The following is a 19,520-nucleotide window of genomic DNA, read 5'->3' on the forward strand; positions in this document are numbered from 1 at the left end:
TGTAAAATGGGGGTGATAATAACAGTACCAACCTCACACAAGTTTTGCCAGGATTGAATGAGACAAGACATGGGAAGCAGTTTGCAGACCTTAGAGGGACCCACAAAATGCTAGTTATCGTGATTATTATCTGCTCCCCAGTTTTCTCATTAGTAAAACGGGGCTAAGATTGCACAGCCTAGCTCTCACAGGGACGCTGAAATGCTTAAAATAATGTAGACGTTTGAGTCAGTCTAATTATTATTGGCCGGAGAAGATCAAGGTGAGTTGAGGAAGGGGCCTTTCGAGGTCAGGGCTGGGTACCTGCCTGCAATACTGCAGCCAATCAGAGGTTCCAATGGGACTGCTTGATTCTAGTGCTGGGGGCAGATGACTGGTGGTCTGCCCGAGGGGAGAAGAGGAGATGCCTGTAGTCAGAGGGTGGGGAAAAACTACCCAGGCCTGGGTCAGGGAAACCTCTGGGAAGGAAGGCACAAAGAGGAAGGGGTGGCCCTGAGAGATACTGGTCAGGAAGGAACAGCAAAATTTAGCAATGGCTGGATGTGAGAGGTCAAGAGCTTCAAGAAATCTAGAATAACTTCAAAAGTTTTGAGCCAAGAACAGAAGCCTATCTCCTACCCAATAACCTCCCTAAACCTTTTTAGCTTAACAAAATTCTGGACCAGCCTTCAGCCTAAAACAAGTAAAGGGCCAAGTACCTTACCAGCAGGGGTGTGAATCTTCCCCTAAACCCAGGCGGATCCCAAGAGTCTGGTTGGAGGAGAAGGGACTACAGAGATTCCTATCAGAGGCAGCCCAAGGCAGCCATCACTCCATGTTCAGCATGAGGGTGTGGCATTGTGGAGGTCAGGGTAGGGTGGCCAAGTCATAGAGCCATCCCACTGCTCTGTTTCCAATTGGGCTCAAAGGACACTGGCCTGGCCTATTTCAAGGACACAACAAAAAGACCAGCCACAGTCTGGCAGGTTGCAGGAGTAGGTACTCCCTGGGCTTAAGGTGCTGATAAGCCGGGCCTTGGGGGAAGGGTTGGGGGAGGGTGGAGAATGTACTTTGGTCTAACGTTCCAGTCTTTGGAAGCCCAGATCAGAAACATGGACTTCAATATGCAGACTCTGTCTGTCCTGGTCAAGGAGAAGGTCTAGAGGAGTGTTAGAAAAATACTCTTGGCAAACAATCCTGAAAATTAAATACCTAACATATAGATGTGTGACCCTGGGCAAGTCACTTTTTGTACCTCAGTTTCCTCATCTGTAAAATGTATTACAATAATAGCATTGACCTCACAGCATTGTTTTGAGGATCAAATGAGATAATATATGTATAGCACTCTACAAAACCATAACAAACTATATAAATGCTAATTATTATTATTGTTATTATTATTACATTATTATTATTATTATTATTCAACATGCTAGACACCAGAAACACAAAGATGGACAAAATATGGAATCTGCTTCTGAGGTTACAATCCAAGGAGGAGAAAATACACATAAGTGAAAAGCTGTGACAAAAGAACAGTATGCTAAGTACTTTGTCCTGTCTAGACCACATTTGTGGTATTGAGTTTAGTTTGGGGTGCCAGATTTTGGCAAGGACATTGGTAATCGGGAAGGCATTCAGACAGGGCCTTGAGTATATCCCATATAAGGATCACCTGGAGGAAGTGGGGGTGTTTAGGTTGGAGAAGGGGAAGATTCAGTGGCAAAGCAGTAGCTGATTTTCAAGTATTTGAAGAACCTCTATGAAAAGAAGGATTCAACTTGGACTACTTGGCTCCAGAGGGCAAAAATGGCGGCATGTATGTGGAAAGAGGCAGATTTAGGCTTATATAAAGCCTAAAGGACAAAACTTTCTACTTAGGGTTATCTAAGAATGGGATAGGCTGGGTCCAATTGAGGTAGGTTCTCCCTAGATAGAAATCTTTGGGCCTTAAAGGCCATGGAAGACCTTTTGCTTCTCAGGTACTTGGTGAACTCCTCTGAGATTCCTTCTATCTCCAAGCATCTCTGATTCTGTGTAGTATGAAGGAGAGGCCCAAGCATGACAGACTTGAAGAGAAAGAGATCCCTTTCACCTGGTTGGGGTCAGGTAAGGAAGGCTTCCTGGAAGAGGTGACACAGGGCAGGTCCTTGAAGAAAGAAATGAAATTCAAAAGATGAACATGAGAGGAGAAGAGTGCAGCTATGGGGAATGGTGGAAGCAAAGGAACAGAAATGGGAGGGGCAGGATTTATAAAGAGACCTAGAGAAATTCAATTCGACTGGAAGACAGTATATGAATGAGGCATAAAGATCAATCAATCAATCAACGTTCATTTAAGATAATGCTGGAAGGGGAGGTTGGAGCCAGATTATGAAGGCCTGAATGCCAAGGTAAGGAATTTATACTCTGATAGCCACTGAAGTTTTTTGAGTAGAGAAATTGCTATGGGCAAAGGCACATGTAATGGCAGTGGGCAGTGGGACCAGTGGAACAGTTTGGAGAAGACTAGAAGAAGAGAAATCAGGAGAATATTATAATAGTTTAGGACAGAAGAAATAGGGGCCTAAACTGGGGTGGTTGCTGGGAGAGTAGAAAGGAGGGGATGAAGATATTGTGGAGAAAATGCAGGAGAGCCCTTCCCTTACAAAACACTGAAATGAATGGAAAGAAAGGAGACCCCTCAATCTGAAGACATCTTGGAGCACAGATTCCAAATGGACAGATCCCCTCCTTTGAAAACACCGACACAGAAGGCCCTTCGCTTGGCCCTCTTCCATTTAGACCTTTAATGACCAGCCTTGGTTCTGGTAGCTGCCCAAGAAAACCGAAAGAAATACCTCGTCTGCCTAGGACCCTCTTAAGCGTGTCCCCGGAATTGACAGGCAATCGAGAAATGCTGAGCCCCCCAGCTCAGCACCAGTATTTCTCAATGTCCACAGGAGCCTCATCCTGAGACAGGCAGCCCCCACCACCCACAGACAGACTGTCTCACTCCTCCACTCAGATCACCCAGGAGGGATCTCGGTTATCGACCCCCCACCTCTCCCCACCCTCAAGGTACACACAGACACTAGGCTAGCCCACCCCGGCTCAATCCAGTAAGGGAATTTAAACAGTTGAAATCTCAGTAGAGAAGGCTTTAAAGCATAAATTAGCCCCGCCCCTCTCTTCCCAACTGCAGCCCTAAACCTGCAGGGATGAAAATCCTGGGGGATGGGGTAGGGGGGGAACTTATCTTGGGGTCCTTTTCAAAGCGCATCCCGCCTTCCCCCCACCCCACAGCCCCTCCACTCTCGGGGCCGCTGCAGCACCTCCAGTGCCCAGGTTTGCGGTGACCGGGTTCCCCTCGGGGGAATCCCCCGCAGCCGGAGCGGGGTGTCCTGGGGATGCAAAGCTGGGAAAGGCAACTAGCCCCAGAAGGATCCCCAAAAGCAGCCCCTCTGGGATGGCAGGACAAAGCTAAGCTGGAGCTGGGCTGGAGACTGGAAAACCCTGAAGGTGGGCGTCCAAATGGAGCTGCCCCCCCTCCACTCCGCACCCCCTCAAAGGTAGAGGCATCAGGGTCAGTGACTCACCTGGTCCCCTCTGCCCAGCTCGGAGTCCCTCCGGGGTGGCAGCTCCCCTGCCCCCGGGGGAGGACCTGCAAGGCATTGCCTGCTCCGACATCCCCGCCGCGGCCCGGCCGCCCGGTATGAAGCAGGAATGTCACACTGTCGTCTCTGACCTCCCCCCCACCCCACCCCCTTACACTTTCCACAGGAAATGATTAACTCGAACGGCTGCTGGTTCCCATGGTAACCGGCTCTCAACACTTGGAGACATTCTTTGGTGCTGGAGGCGGGCAAACAGCCAGAGCTGGGAAGAAGAGCTGGTGAGCGGAGTTGGGGGGGCTCCCTGGGCTAGCCCGTCCTGCTCCCCCTAGGTGCAGGGCCGGGGTAGAGGACACACACGTGCCTGCATGCGCGCACACGCATGCACATGCATGCACACTCACGCACACCCTTATGGACGCGTGCACACACGCAACAGCGCAGGGCTGATTCTCAGGTCTCCTGCCCAATCCCCTCACCCACCCATCCAACCCCCAAACCAAACACGTGCCAAGGCAGTCAGAGCAGGGAAGGAAGAAAGGCACAAACGCCTTTGACCTCTAAGGGGGAGAGGGGGAGGACTGACCCCCAACAATTTCTGGATCAGCCGAGGGGTCCCGGACCAGACCCAAGAATAGCTATTCCCCCTTATCAAGCCCCCAGACTAAATCTGCTGCAGAAGGAAGGGATTAGGAGGACCTTAAACCCGGGTGACAAGAATGACAACTGACCTTAGGAGCCCCAACTCAGGGAGCCATTGTTCTTTGTCTGCAAAACAGTGCCCGCATTTCATTCTGGAGAGAGCGGCAATATTTCCCCTCTGGGGTGTGGAAGGAGGAGAAGAAAGAAAGAGACTTCACATGCAGCCTGAATGATGATTCTGCTGGAGATAGAGTGGGGCTGGGAAGGGATGGACTCTGTGTCCCCTCTTTGCATGCCAGGTAAAAAAGACAGAATAAAAGACCTAGAAGACGCTGGGAGAGTGCCCCTCTTAAAGGCTGGTTTTGTCTGTTGCTGCTTGGTAGGAGAGTGAGAATTGTCTAGATTTGGGCCCTGGGCTGAAAGTCAAGAATCTTGATCAAAGCAAGGTCCTGCCTAGACTGCAAATTATTTTAGCCATCGGAGCCTCTGTTTTCTCAAATGGAAAATAATTTGTCTATTTAGAAAATATGGTAAATATAAAGATACTTGAGGAGGAGGTGCCAATACATATGGAAAATGTCACTGACAATGTCCAGCATTTATAGGTTCGTCAGCATTCCTCTCTGGACGGATTGCACCACCTCTGAGACTTAGTAAGTGAGCTTTGAGAGTTTCAAAGGCCAAAAAATGCATCTGTCTACCTCCAGCCTGGAGATGGGCTCTCCATATTTAGCTGGGTTGCTTCTCAGACCCAAGAGGCAGACATTCTCCAATTTTTAAAAGCATTATTTATCAGGGCAGCTAGGTGGTGCAGTGGTTAGAGCACCGGCCCTGGATTCAGGAGGACTGAGTTCAAATCTGGCCTCAGACAGATAATACTTACTAGCTGTGTAACCCTGGGCAAGTCACTTAACCCTATTGCCTAATCAAAATAAGGTAAAATTTTTTAAAAGAAGTATTATTTGATTATTTTTTTCACAAGCAACTAATATCTCTCCTTCCCACTGTGCCCCTCCCCCCAACTGGACAATTAAAAGAAGGAAAAGTAAAACTCATCCTACATATGCATATTCTGCCAAAACGGATTCCCATGTTAACCAAGTCCAAAGAGATATGGTTTATCGTATGTTTTAAATGGGGCATTCTGTGGCGCGGTGGATAGAGTACCAGGCCTGAAGTCAGGAAGACTCCTCTTTGTGAGATGTGACCCTGGACAAGTCACTTCACTCTGTTTGCCTCAGTTTCCTCATCTGTCAAATGAGCTAGACAAGGAAATGGCAAACCACTCCAGTATCTTTGCCAAGAAAACCCCAAAATGGAGTCACAGAAAGTCGGACACAACTGAACAACAACACATTTTAAATCCATCCCCTCTCTGGCAGGAGGTAAATGACACGTAACATCTTCAGTCCTTTGGGCTCCCATTCAAAGTCTTTCTCGAATGGTAGCATCTGCTCAGGCACAGGTAGTCTTTGGTCCCCTCCACACCACAGAGAAGCATCTGAGCAGATCTTTGGCAGAGACTATATGGAAGTGCACTCAGGAATCCCCTATCGGTCAGGATCCTGTACAGAAGTTCTCCCCTAAAGCCTGATCACAACCCACAGATAACCCCTGGTTTCGCAAATACAAGGACAAGGAAGGATCCACCAGCTTTTGCAGGTCCCTTAAAGGTAGAAGCGGTATAAGTGTGGGCCTAGCAATGAGCTGTATGATTCTCATGTGAGGACCCATTAGCTAAATTCTCTCAGGCTGGCCACCGAGTGATGGATTTTTAAGCCACAATAACTGATACCTGGAATATTGCAAGGATCCTGACATACTTTCTTTTAAAGAAAAATTGTTTTCCTTTGTAATCCTATGTATTTTATTTTATGCATTTAAAAACCTTATTCTGAAGAGTTCATAGGCTGCACCAGATTGCCAAAGGGGCCCATTTCTCTCTCTTTCTCTCTCTGTCTCTATCTCTCTCTCTCTCTTTCACACACACACACACACACACACACACACACACACACCCTTTAATAACTCCTGGTCCAGAGGGTTCAAATTAGGTAAGATCTCACCACAGTGTGTTCTAGAAGGACTCCCCTGATGGGGAATTCCTCACTCACCTTCTTAGCAGTTGAAAATTACCCAGAGCACTGAGGATTGTCCTGGGTCCCAAAGTCAGTATGTCTTCAGGTCTCTGAGGCCATCTCCATCCATCGCTCCATGACACTTCTCTTTTTCATTTAAGTACCTCTTTTTATTAGCCATTTGTTTTGAGAAGAAAGTTCTATGGAAGAAGCCCTTGGCTGGTATAATTGAAAGAACTGGAGCTGGCACTTTGGGGATTTATCTTTAAAGGCCAACACTAAAGACCTAGCTGTATTTGGGAGGCTTGACATTTATTTGGATAGCATTTCTACTATTATTAGTATCAAAGAGTTTTTAAGAAGCCAAGCAGAAAGGAAAAGAAAACCAGGAAGGGGGAAGGATAAGAATTTTGTGAATCCAAATCAAGAAGAATGTGGCTGGAAATGCTGAAAAGAAATATTACCCAGTTTTTATTTTTTGTCTGTATTCATTTTATTTTGTAGGTTAGCTGCACTTGAAAGCACAACCCAATGGCCATCACTGCCCCAGCCATCTCACTAATGGACTTGTCGAGGATGCTGGTGGAATCCATCAACTTTCTTATGGCAAATTCCAGAGAACGTGTTGCTAGAGCCAAGAATTATATTCCAGGCAGCCCAGAAGACTTTGCTGATGGGATGCTAATACTCACTTTTCTTCATTGGTACTCCCCACCCCATTCATATACATGGTGCCCTCATGTAGTCAGTAGACCAGTTGCCCCCTAAGTGGGACCCTAAGGTCTGAAGCTCAGCATGTGGGTCATCACGCAGTGCTAATTAGGCAGCTAGGTGGCACAGCAGATAGAGTTCTAGGCCTGGAGTCAGGAAGACCAGAATTCGGTTTCCTCAATTGTAAAATGGGGATAATAACAGCATCTGCCTCCAGAGATTGATGTGAGAATCAAATGAGATGATATTTGTAAAGTGCTTAGCCTGCCTGACACACAGGTGTTCTTCTTGAGTCATTTTTCAGTCATGTCTGACTCTTCATGACCTAAAGATATTGGAGTGGTTTGCCATTTCCTTCTCCAGCTCATTTTACAGATGAAGAAACTGAGGCAAACAGGGTGAAGCGAATTGCTCAGGGTGACACAGCTAGTAGTCTGAGGCCAGATTTGAACTCCAAGCTGGGCTCTCTATCCACTGCACCACCTAGCTGCCCCAATACTCCATGACCTAAGTACAAAAAAGACAATTTTGTGATAGAAATATTCTAAAAGATTTATGAGCAATTTTTCTAATTGGCAAGCATTCATTAAGCCCTACTACATGTCAAGCACTGTTCTAGGGGCTGAGGATGCAAATATAAAAGTAAGATCCCTGAAAGAGGGAACAACGCCAGGAGAACCCAGAAATTGAATGATTTCTCTCTCCCCACCAAAGATATTACCGTTTCTTTTTTCCGGGGGAGCTCTCCTCCCAGATCTTCCATTTAAGGAAGGTGTCCAGGGAAGCTGTCTACACTTCTCTGCACTTCTTCATGCCCCTAGTCCAGGTACTTCCCTCTCACTTTCATCTTTTTTATATGTTATCTTCCCCTATTTGATTGTGAACTCTTTGAGGGCAGGGACTATCTTTTGCATTTCTTTGTAATCCCTTAGCACAGTGCCTAGCACATCGTAGGCACGTAATATATGTTTATTGATTGACCAACTTAAATACTACTACTACTACTACTACCTCCACCACCACCACCACTACTACCATCACTACCACTGCTACTATTACCACCACCATTACCACTAGCATCGCTACTACAACTGCTACTACTATGTCTAATAACAATAATAATAATAATACCTGGCATTCATGTAGCACTTTAAGGTTTACAAAGTACTTTATGTAAATTATCCCATTTAATCCTTACAACTACCCTTTGAAGTAGGTGCATATGATTATCCTCCAGAGAAAATAAGTAAAAAAAGATCTTAGTGCCTGATGTATACGTCCACATACACACACATACATATACATATACATGCATGCGTACGTACATTTGTGCCTATATTTGTAAGCACTCAGGCAAAAATGGAGAATTGAGGCTATGTTCCAAATAGCTCATGTCCAAACACTTGACCAGTTTCACTTGAAATATAGCAAGCTCATTGCCTCATTTCTCCCCTCTTCCTGAGTAAACATGTCTCCTGTTTGCTGTAAAATGCACCAGTCCTTTGCCCTCTGAGCTCTGGGTTTCAACAGGAAACCTGTACTGTTCCCAGCTCTGTGGCCCTCCTAGCAGGTAGCTCCAAAGACATGCCTTGACCCTGGAGTCTTAGGAACAGGCACTGACTGGCAGATAGAATTATTGAAGGTCAACCAACCTTGTTTTTTATCAGCTCCCAGAGAGAAAAATGAAAGGAATGCCAAACAGCGCATTCATGTAGATATGTACTTTAAGCACTGGGTAATAAAAAGATTTAGCTAGGATAATCAGGGGCGGAGAATGCAGACTGGAGAGGTAACTCAGCCAGTCTATCTTTCCTTTCTTGGCCATTCTGAATCATACTCCTCCCACAGAAAACCTGAGCAGTCAGTAATCTGCGTGCTAACCATCTCAGCATTTCCATGCTTTTATTTCCTTTCCCCTGAATGGTTTGTAATGCAGTGTTCATACCAATGACACACATTATTTAACATTAATTCCTCATTCTTTCTTTCTTTCTCATTCATTCCACTCCATCTGCTGCTCAAATCGAATTGACGATATTTTAACCAATCTGCTTTTAGTGACAATTTACAGTTTTGCCTCAGATTAAAAATTCTTATCTTCCCTCAAGGCCCAGCTCCAGGACCTCTGACGAGAGTCTTCCATGAACTCTGCCCAGATCCCCTCGATCAAAGGGATCTCCCCTTCCAGAATTTCTCAAAGAATTTTGTATGTTTCTCTGTCTTTTGCATTTATCACACACAACACAGTGTCAGGTATATAATAGACACATTAATAAGAGCTGGTTGATTGATTACCATATTCTGGCCTGTCACATATTATAGTATAGTACATATTCATACTATGTCCTCCTCATTAGATTGCCCTTCATTGGCCATCTTTGTATCGCCAGAACATGTCCTAGCTCTTCCCAACACAGAAAGTATATATGGGATATGTACATACATGAAGGCTTAGTTAATTAATGAATTAACGGTTAGGATCTTTCACTCTGGTCTGTTCTCCTTCAAGATTTATGCTTGTAATGCTATTTTCTGTCATCGACTAATTTTTCCATTCAGAAAGTCAATCAGTCAACAGTTAAGCTCTCACCTTTTCCAGTCTTCTTAGCCTTCATTCTCTTCCACATAAGCTACCATTCGGCAACACTGGCCTCCTTCCTGTTTCTCATACATGACACTCCAACCTCCCACTTCCATGCTTTTACCCAGCTTTCCCCCATGCCTGGAATGCGGTCCCTCCTCATTTCTGCCTCCTGGTTCCCTTCAAGACCTGTCTCTAATCTTCCCTTCTGCTAGGGGTCTTTCCCATTCCCCTTCCCCACGGCTAGGACCTTCCCACTGAGGTTAGCTACCTCCCATCTGTTCTGTGTATTTTTTGCATGTACAGAGTTGTTTGCATGTTGACTCCCCCATTAGAATGTCAACTCCTTGAGGGCAGAGATCATTTTTTTCCCCCTTCTTGGTCTCCTCAGCCCTTAGCACAGGACCTCATACATAGAATGTTATTTCTTCTTGTTGTTGTCATTGTCTCATCATCATCATCATCATCATCGTCGTTGTTATTGGTCCTTCCTTCTCAAAGAGAACCAATGACATCAAAGGATGATTTCTTGAACTGAAATCTGGGGAAGATCTTAATTAATGCTGCTTGGGTGACTGATTGACTGCCCGACATTGTGCTAACATTTTCTAAGTTCCTTACATCTATTAAGACAATGTGACAATAATTAGATTCATCATCTTTCTCTTGGGATGTACCTATTCTTTTGGAAAGCATTTTCATGAAGATGCTCTGTAAGGAATCATTATGGCTGCCAGGTGGTACAGGAGTGGATAGAGCATTGGACCTGGAGACAAGAAGACACAATTTTAAATCCTGTCTCAGACACTAATTAGCTGTGTGACCTTGGACAAATCATTTTACTTCTGCCTGCCTCAGTTCCCTCTTTAGTAAAATGAGGATAACAGCGGCACCTACTTCCCTACCTCCAAGGGTGGTTGTGAGGATAAAGTGAGATAATATTTGTAAAGCACTTTGCAAACTTTAAAGCACCCTATAAATGCTAGCTATCGTTATGTAGTATTATTATTAATTATAATAATACCATGTGGTTCTTGTTTCCTTTAATAACCAGCCACACCTGGAAGCAAAGATAAGCAAGAACTCTGCTCTCTAGTTCAGACCTTTTCATTCTTCTTCGTAGGAGTAAAAAGGAGGAGAAAGAGGAGGAGGAGGAAGGGAAGAAAGAGAAGGAGGAGGAAGGGGAGGAGGAGGAGAAAGAGGAAGAGGAGGAGGAGACAGCAACATCAACTAGGCAATAGAAATGCTGTGCTGAGATTTTAAAAAAAAAAAAAGGAGGGGAAAGGACCTAGTTGTACAGAGATATTTATAGCAGCTCTTTTTGTGGTGGCCAAGAATTGGAAAATGAGAGGATGTTCATCAATTGGGGAATGGCTGAACAAGTTATGGCATATGATTGTGATGGAATATTATTACACCATAAGATATGACAGGCAGGATAGTTTCAGAAAAACCTGGAAAGACTTACATGAACTGATGCAGAGTGAAATGAGCAAAACCAGGAGAACACTGCACACAGTAATCACTATATTGTACAATGATCAGCTGTGAATGGCTTAGCTACTCTCAGCAACACAATGATCCAAGAGAATCCTGAAGGATTCATGATGAAAAATGCCTCCAGAGAAAGAACTGATGACCTCTGAACAAAGATTGAAGCATACTATTTCTTTTTATTTCTTTCTTTCTTCCTTTCTTTCTTCCTTCCTTCTTTTCTTCTTTTCTTTGTTTTGCTCAAGTTTTTTTTTTCCACAAAATGACTAATATGGAAATGTTTTACATGATTACATATGTATAACCTGTATCAGATTGTTTACTATCTCAGGGAGTGGGGAGGGGAGGGATAGAATTTGGAACTCAAAACTTAAAAAACAAATGTTAAAAATTTGTTTTTACATGTAATTAGGAAAAAATAAAATATTTTTTAGAAAGAAAGAAATAGGGGCAGCTAGGTGGTGCAGTGGATAGAGCAATGGCCCCGGATTCAGGAGGACCTGAGTTCAAGTCCGGCCTCAGACACATAATACTTAACTAGCTGTGTGATCCTGGGGCAAGTCACTTAACCCCATTGCCTAACCAAAAAAAGAAAAAAGAAAGAAATGCTGTGCTTGGTTTTTTTTAATCTTTATTTATTTATTGTTTGTTTGTTTGTTCATTTATTTATTTATTTGTAGGCATTATTGCATCTCCTCCTGAGCCTTTGATGGTCTTTCATCACTGCCTCCTCCTCCTCCATTCTTATCTCTCATATAATTATAACAAATGGGGCATCACACCACTCATGGTTATTCTCCTTGGCTTCCAAGACAGTTGATCACCTCATTTTTAGTTACCCTCCTCAGGGGGCTGGTCCTTGTTTGCAAACAGCAGCCAGAAAATTAAGCTCTGCCAGTTATCACAAACTCCTACAACTTTGGGACTTACTCATGACTACAAGTCTCAACCTTCCACGGGCCCTGCCAACGTCACCACCTCCTAGGTGAACCCGATTGGGAACCTAGGAAGTATACACACACACACACACACACACACACACACACACACACACACACACATCAGGGTATCTCCATTGCCATCTTCCTGGAATTGGCACTCTGCCTGCCTTACCTCCCAAATATACTCATATAAATTTTGCCCATAACACACTATAGGAGGTAAATGAGAGAGAAAGGATTATTTCAACTCATTTCTGAATGAAAGTATTTTAGGCTCTGATATTTATGGCCTTTTGAAATAGAGAGATACACACATCTAATAACCATCATCAAGCCCGGGAAACCTTAATGGCTTGAGCTTTAGGAGTAGTGCAGTGAGACACCCCTTCTCATTCACCCGAGCACCCTCACTGAAGGGGCGTCAGAGTAAGTTAGGTAATTCAGGTAACTAGACTGACTCATCTTGGGGATCTATTGCATATGAAATCATTGGCTTCCTCCGCATTGCTTCCCTCATGCCAAAGAAGCTGTGAATCAAATCTAGACACATCCATAGAGCTTTGGGGAGTGAGGGAGAGGGAGGGAGAGAAAAGTAAGAAAATTGATTGAAGCAGGGGCCTAGGGAGAGCAGAAGGAGAGAGCAGCAAATCAGTTCCCACTTAATGTGGCTGATCTGCTGGGAAGAGGCCTTAAACAAAGGCTCTGGGATGAGAACACAGTAATATCCAGTCTCTATTCACTGTCTTCTCTGTATCCAGAAATCTCTTGCAGTGAATGAGATCATGATTACAGACTAAATAAGGGGGAAGGGAGTGAGCATTTATATAGCGCCTACTATGTGTAGGGTACCCTGTGCTTTACAAATATCTCATTTAATCAGGAGTATGTCACACCTGGCAGCAGGAAAGCACACGGACGGGGCCAGTCTCCAAAGGTTAAATTGGGAGCAAACTGTGAAAACAAACAAATCATTCAGGGGTATTGGGAGAGAACAAAGATGAGAAATGTCACCAGGAAAAGGCATGACCTAATTCAGACCCAGCTGTTAAGACAACTTATCATTTAAACAAGACAGGCTAGCCTGATCTTCAACGACCAATCTCCATGTTCTAAAAGAAGACAAATCTCTAAGGGTGAGAAACAAAAGCACATATTATGGCAGCTGCTGATTAGACATACCTTCCTCTGGTTTGTCTCATTAAAAAAAAGATGAGTGCTAGACCACCACCCATTTCTAAGAGGGTAAACAAAGGACAAAGCGGCATTTGGGAAATGGCATTTTATTATTGCTTTTTGTAGAATCCCAGCTTTTCGGTCAAATCCACGCTAGCCCCAGCCTCTTTATCAGCTGCAAATCAATAATTAAATTTTATTAGCAGCTCTGCAGCAACGTTCAGACGAGGCTAAGTGTCTCCTTACAGCAGCCAGGCTGCTTCGTCCTTTATGCCCATCACTGGATGTAAATTCTTCCCTCTTGTATACAGCTCACCTAGAGCCAGAATCTTATTTCCTGAGCACTTCCTTTAGGAGAAATGCTTTTTGAGATTGATGGTACTAGGCAGGCTGAGACCCTCTGGGAAGAAAGGGAAATAAGAGGAATAATTAGTTCGGAGTGATTATTGCGCTAATCTACCATTTTGGGCGTGAACCATGCTCTTTGGCATCAGAGTCAGTGTAGGTACAAGGTACAGATGGAATAAAAGGCAGTGGGCATGTACCTCTTTTACTCTCAATAATGACTCTGCTTTCCTCCCCCACCCCCTTCCCCCAAGGACTATAGGTCAGCGGGCTGTAAGACATTTGTAGAGTGCCTGGCCAACTAAAGCTCTCCATAAAAGCTAGCTGCTACCATCTACTACATTTCTCACCACCCAACCTAGCTCACACGAGCCCAGAAAAAAGGTCAGTAATCCCAAGGGAATAGCCCCAGAGTGAAATGTAACCAGTATCCCATTTTAGGGAAGGGAAGAAACAAATGTCCTATCCAGACTCAATAAATTCGTTTTTCCTGTTAAGCCAAAAAGAACAGGAAAAGAGTTCAGAGCTGCCTGAGGGTGGGGGTGGAGGGGGGATGGGATAAGTTCAGATTGAATTAAATGATTCACGAGGTTCAATGGATAAATAAAATGAGGAGCCTCACAAAGTTCTTCTCTTTTATATCATAAAACCACAACACACTGCAACATGACAGTACGTTGGCCCTCTTCGAGTAACTCCTTCAATCGTGTTGTAAGACAAGTTTATGAGGCATCAACAAACCTGGGCTGAGGATGCCTACCTCGTTGGCTTACATCACTCAGAATGATGCCAGAGAGACAACACCGATGTGGATATTACCCGAGAAGCAACTGGGAGGTTTGAGACCCATGCAGAAGCCTTCCTAAGGGAGGCATTAGGAGTAAGCTATCTGCTGACTTAGGGTTTGGTTAATACCAACCACTATTGTAAAGACTGTATCTACTACCTGGTGTATAGCTAGAGGTGGGTTTTTGGTTTTGTTTGTTTGTTTGTTTTTTGTAACGCAGGTTTATCATCCCCTCTCCATGAGAGCAGGGACTGTTTTTTGTCTTTCTTAGCACGGCTTGGAACATAGCGAACCCTGAATAAATGCTGGTTTTGCTTTTTTCTTTACACCTTCTGAACTTAGCAAAGTTCCTGGTACGTGGAAAGGTCTTCATGAATGTTTGTTGACTGACTCTCTCACAGCTGCCGCTACTCAGAGCCTACCAGAAACAGAGCAGACCTGCCCACGCCTGTTACTTAAGCAGCTGTTGATGAACAGAAAATCAGTCAGGAAGAATTTAGGACTTATTCCTAGGACTTAGGCCTCCCTCATTCTCGTACTTGTGATTCTTAGGTGATGGAGGAACATTTAAGTGGGAATGTCCAAGTGCTTTTGGAGATCTTAGAACAAAGCCTGGGGAGAAAGTCAGGACTGAGATAGAAAATGGCCAGTCATCCATGGGGAAATAGTAACTGACCACCATTCACACTAATAAGACTTTTCAGGTTGACAGAGGTCTTTCCTCCCAACAATCCTGTGAGGTAGAAGTGTAAGGACTGTTGTCCTTATTAGAAAGAAAGGAAAACTTAGGAACAGAGAGGGGAATGACTTGTCCACAATCACATGCAGCTAAGTTAGGTCTCTTGATATCTAAACCCAGCATGATTTCTGCTTTAGCCATTTGGGGTGGGTAAGGGTTGAAGTGAAGGGAGTATCAAAAACTGAGCTTTGGACAATCCCCATAGTCCATCCACTGTTGATAGAGTGCTGATTCAAATGCCAGTTCAGGGCAGAAAGGAGAATTTAACATACTCTAAGTTAGGTGGTACAGTCGATAGAGTGCCTGGCCTGGAGTCAGGAAGACCTGAGTTCAAATCTGGCCTCAGACGCTTACTAGCTGTGTGACCCTGGGCAAGTCACTTAACCCTGTTTGCCTCCACTTCTTCATCTGTAAAATGAACTGGAGAAAGAAATGGCAAACCACTGCAGTATCTTTGCCAAGAAAACACCATATGGGGTGACAAAGAGCCAGACAGGACTGAACAGCAACCAACATTCCTCATCTGTGTTAGTAGATAGCAGCAGAGGCAGCATAACGGGTAGAGCATTGGCCCTGGAGTCAAGCAGACCTGAATTAGAATCCTTCCCCAAGTGCTTACTGTGTGACCCTGGGAGAGTCACTGTCACCTTCAGACTCAGTGTCCTCATCTGCAAAATGGGGAGAACACTAGCATCTCCCTCCCAGGACTGCTGTGCTTATCAAAAACTAGATAACATATGTAGAGCACTCTGCAAATCTTTAGCCTATATCAATCCCAGTTGTTATTAAGAGCTCCATAGCCAAGGTGGAGAGGATGCAGTCACTCACATGCCAACCTACAAAAGCATCCCCCAATAGAGGGAAGATGGTTTTCAAACTTTAAAAGGTCAACTTATATTCTTGTGTCCAGCCCCCACTTGCTAAGGATTATTTACCTTATTGAGGGTTAATTTACACTGGTGGTTTGGCTCCTCTTACAGAAAGTAGGAAGGTCTGCCCTTAGATCTCTGCTGAAATACTTGGAGGCCTTGCCTTTTACAGAGGCTGGAAGTCGGTTTATTTTGTAATTATTAAAGAGCCAGCAAGGTTGTTCCAAGATGTTAGCAGATCCTACATTTCAGGGTAGGGCATTGACCGGAGCCAGAATGAAGGAGGCTTGGCGCCAGCCAGCATCTTCCATTTTTGTTTTGTTTTTTTAATTTATTTATTGTCATTCTGAAGTTAAACACCAAATAAGATGGGCATTTCCATGTGCAGAGTGAAATAGAGAGGATTGTGTATGAAACTGCAAATCTCTATTATGTCCTGCTGGCTTTTCTTTGTAATAAATACAACATGGGACTTTCGGAGTTTCTTTTTATTAAAAAAAATTATTTTTATTTTGAACTTGACAAATGCAAAAAAAAGTATGTCTATATACATAATATATATGTATATATATAAAATAATGAGAGACATGTACATGAAAGTATGTCTATATATATATAATATAGAGGGACATGTACATGAAATTACAGGCTTCTCTATCTTGTGCTGCTGGCTTTCCTTTTTAAGTACGTAGTAAGGTCAACCATGGCTTTCAAAGCTGTGCTGTTTGTGTGTTTTTCTTACTGGCCTTCCCTCTGCTCTTATATGGGAAGCCAACATTTTGGGGGATGGCTAAACAAATTGTGTCATGTGACCAAATGATCCCAAGCAATAAGAATGAAGTGAACAATTTCAGAGGGAACTAGAAAGACCTTTAAGGACTGATGCAAAGTGAAGTGAGCAGAACAATCCATGTGATAAATAAATTAACATGGTAGAGAAAAACAATGAAAGACTCTAGGACTCTGATCAGTATTATCATTGCACTGATAGCAGAGAAAGAGTAAAGATGAAGCAAACCGTTCTTCTCCTACCAGAGAAGGGGGGCGGGGGGAGAGACAGAGACAGAGAGAGACAGAGAGACAGAGACAGAAGAGAGACAGAGACAGAGAGAAGAGAGACAGAGAGGAGAGACAAAGAGAGAAGAGAGAGAGAGAGAGGGACAGAGAGAGAGAGAGGAGAGACAAAGAGAGGATAGAAAGAGACACACACAGAGAGAACTTAAAATGCAGAAAGAACCAGATATTTTCAGACATAACTAATATAGGGACTCACTTTTGCTGGACATGTATAGACATGTATTGAAGAATTTTTAAAAATTTTATTTACTGTGAGGTAGTAGTGGTTATTGCAGGCCTGGAGTCAGGAAGACCTGAGTTCAAATCTACCCTCTGATACTTACTAGCTGTGTGACTCTGAGCAAGTCACTTTACCCTGTTTGCCTCAGTTTCCTCATCTATAAAATGAGCTGGAGAAGGAAATGGTAAACCATTCAAGTGTCTTTGCCAAGAAAACCCCAAATGGGGTCATGAAGAGTCAGACAGGACTGAGGCGACTAAATAACAAAATATATATTAATATAGAAAGTTAAGGCGAAGCCAAATGTCTACAATTAGCTCTTCAATATTCTTCAGGAAAACAGTTAATCTATTTCTGAACCAAAGAGTTCTTAGATGTAAACTGTAGAAAACACCCAAACATGAAAAAAGCCTGTCATCCATGGAGCACAGCTGCAAGTCTGTTCACAGGTGCTGGCCAGCCCCCCTCTCCATAGAAAACTCGAGGCTGGTGGAATGTATATAAGGAGAATCACGCATTTGAGGAGGCTTTTCAGGTTCCTTTTCACACAGGAAGTTCAGGAGCCCGAGCCAGGCTGCTCCTGGAATCTCTGCTCCTAAATGCTCTGCCAATCACTCCCTGCAAAGCCTTGTGTCCCTACCTTCTGTGTCTGTTGATCTATTTGTAAAAAGAGATTCCCAGTCACCTCCCCCACAAGAGTTTGGGAAGATAAACAGACCTTGTTCATTGGCTTTGAACTCTGGAAATAAAAGCCCCAAAATACTATGATTATGATGATACAAGCTTCTGGGTGGCAGACACTTTGGCTGTTAAACAGCATTAACAAGAGGAAGCCGTTTAACTTTATTTTCAGTGACTAATGTGACCCAGTCTTAGGGAAGGCTGCTAACTAGGTCTTCTCAGTCACTCAGAAAGCATTTACTAAATATTTGCTATGTGCCAGGGATACATGGCAAAGGAAATCTATCCCATCTCTGGCTTCTTCTAAAGCAAGAGGTTCCTAACTTGGGGTCCATGGATTCCCAGGCCTCCACAGAGAGATTTCAGCTGTCTGTACTATTAGACTTATTGAGCTTAGTTTTAGCAAAGTGCCGAGCATATGGTAGGCACTTAATAAATGTTCTTTGCTTTACTGAACTCAGGGGAAAAAATTACATCTTTATTTTCACCAACCTTTAACTGAAATGTAACATTTCTTTCAATCCTGAGTGTAGGCAACAGATATTATTCTAAGAAGGGGTTCATAGGCTTCACTAGGTTTCCAAAAGGGTCAGGACACAAAAAAGTTTGAGAACCCTTGAGCTAGAGGGCATTTAATTTAGAATAGAAGTGCCTGCCTGACCAATATAAATGGCAGCCTTTTTATTTTTAATTCTTCCACTTACAAATCTCTCCCTGACTTTGTTTATTTTGAAAAAAGGCCTGTTTCTTCAAGAAGAAAATGGCTGTCAACATATTATAGTTACTGCACATGTATTACCTATATTGAGTTGTTTGCCTTTTCAATGAGGGTGGATGGGGAGGGAGGAAGAAAGAAAATTTGAAACCTAAAGTTTTAAAAACATATGTTTAAAAAAAATGTTTTCACATGCTACTGGGAAATAAGAAATACAGAGATGGGGTATAGAAGTCTATCCTGCCCTACAGAAAAATAGAAGGGGAAGGGGATAAGAGAAGGGGGGAGAGATAGAAGAGAGGACAGACTAGGGGAAGGGATATTCAGAATGCATGCCATCTTGGGGTGGAGGGAGGGGTGAGATGGGGTGAAAATTTGGAACTCAAAAACTTGTGGAAGTGAATGTCTAAAACTAAAAATAAATAAATTTATATTAAAAAAAAATTGTAGTTACACATTAAAGCTATGATTTCTTCTATTAAATCCTACCCAAAGCACTTGTTCTAACAAATCAGTTTAGACACAAACCACTCCGTGAGTCTGGATGATGATCATGCTTCTAATGTCCGAAGGCTCTTTATTATCCCAGGTTCATCTTTTGACTGGGAGAAAGGTACACACCTTTGACTTCGCTAACACTTCTCGTCCTCATTCCCGTGGAATGCGCCAGGGCAATAACGACCTTTCACTTTTGGTCTCCACTCCCTCTAAGGCATATTAAAAGAACGGGGCACCAGAGCTCCTGTTTCATACCCTTTCCATAAGGTGGCTTTGGAGTGGGGAAACTAGACACTGCCTGGAGGAAAGATCAGTCATTCCCACACGATTAGTTATTAATATTTTATGCCATTAGCCAATAAGGGTCTGGGCTCATAAAACTCTTCAGCAACAG

General features: G+C 43.6%; 1 protein-coding gene across 5 annotated transcripts in view; it reads right to left on the reverse strand.

Moving 5' to 3' along the window:
• KIFC3 (kinesin family member C3) overlaps nt 1-19,520 on the reverse strand; it is a 90,071-nt gene that overhangs the window by 57,046 nt on the left and 13,505 nt on the right. Inside the window, exon 1 of one of the 5 annotated variants that reach the window (XM_020963631.2) lies at nt 3,561-3,711. The exons of the other annotated variants lie outside the window; for them this stretch is intronic. The gene's annotated coding sequence lies outside the window, so the exon portion shown is untranslated. Of the gene's footprint in view, nt 1-3,560; nt 3,712-19,520 lie in introns of those variants that run through there. 5 annotated transcript variants of the gene reach the window in all.

Source organism: Phascolarctos cinereus, unplaced genomic scaffold, assembly GCF_003287225.1.
Source record: "Phascolarctos cinereus isolate Bilbo 61053 unplaced genomic scaffold, phaCin_HiC Scaffold_2;HRSCAF=192, whole genome shotgun sequence".
NCBI lineage: Eukaryota > Metazoa > Chordata > Mammalia > Diprotodontia > Phascolarctidae > Phascolarctos > Phascolarctos cinereus.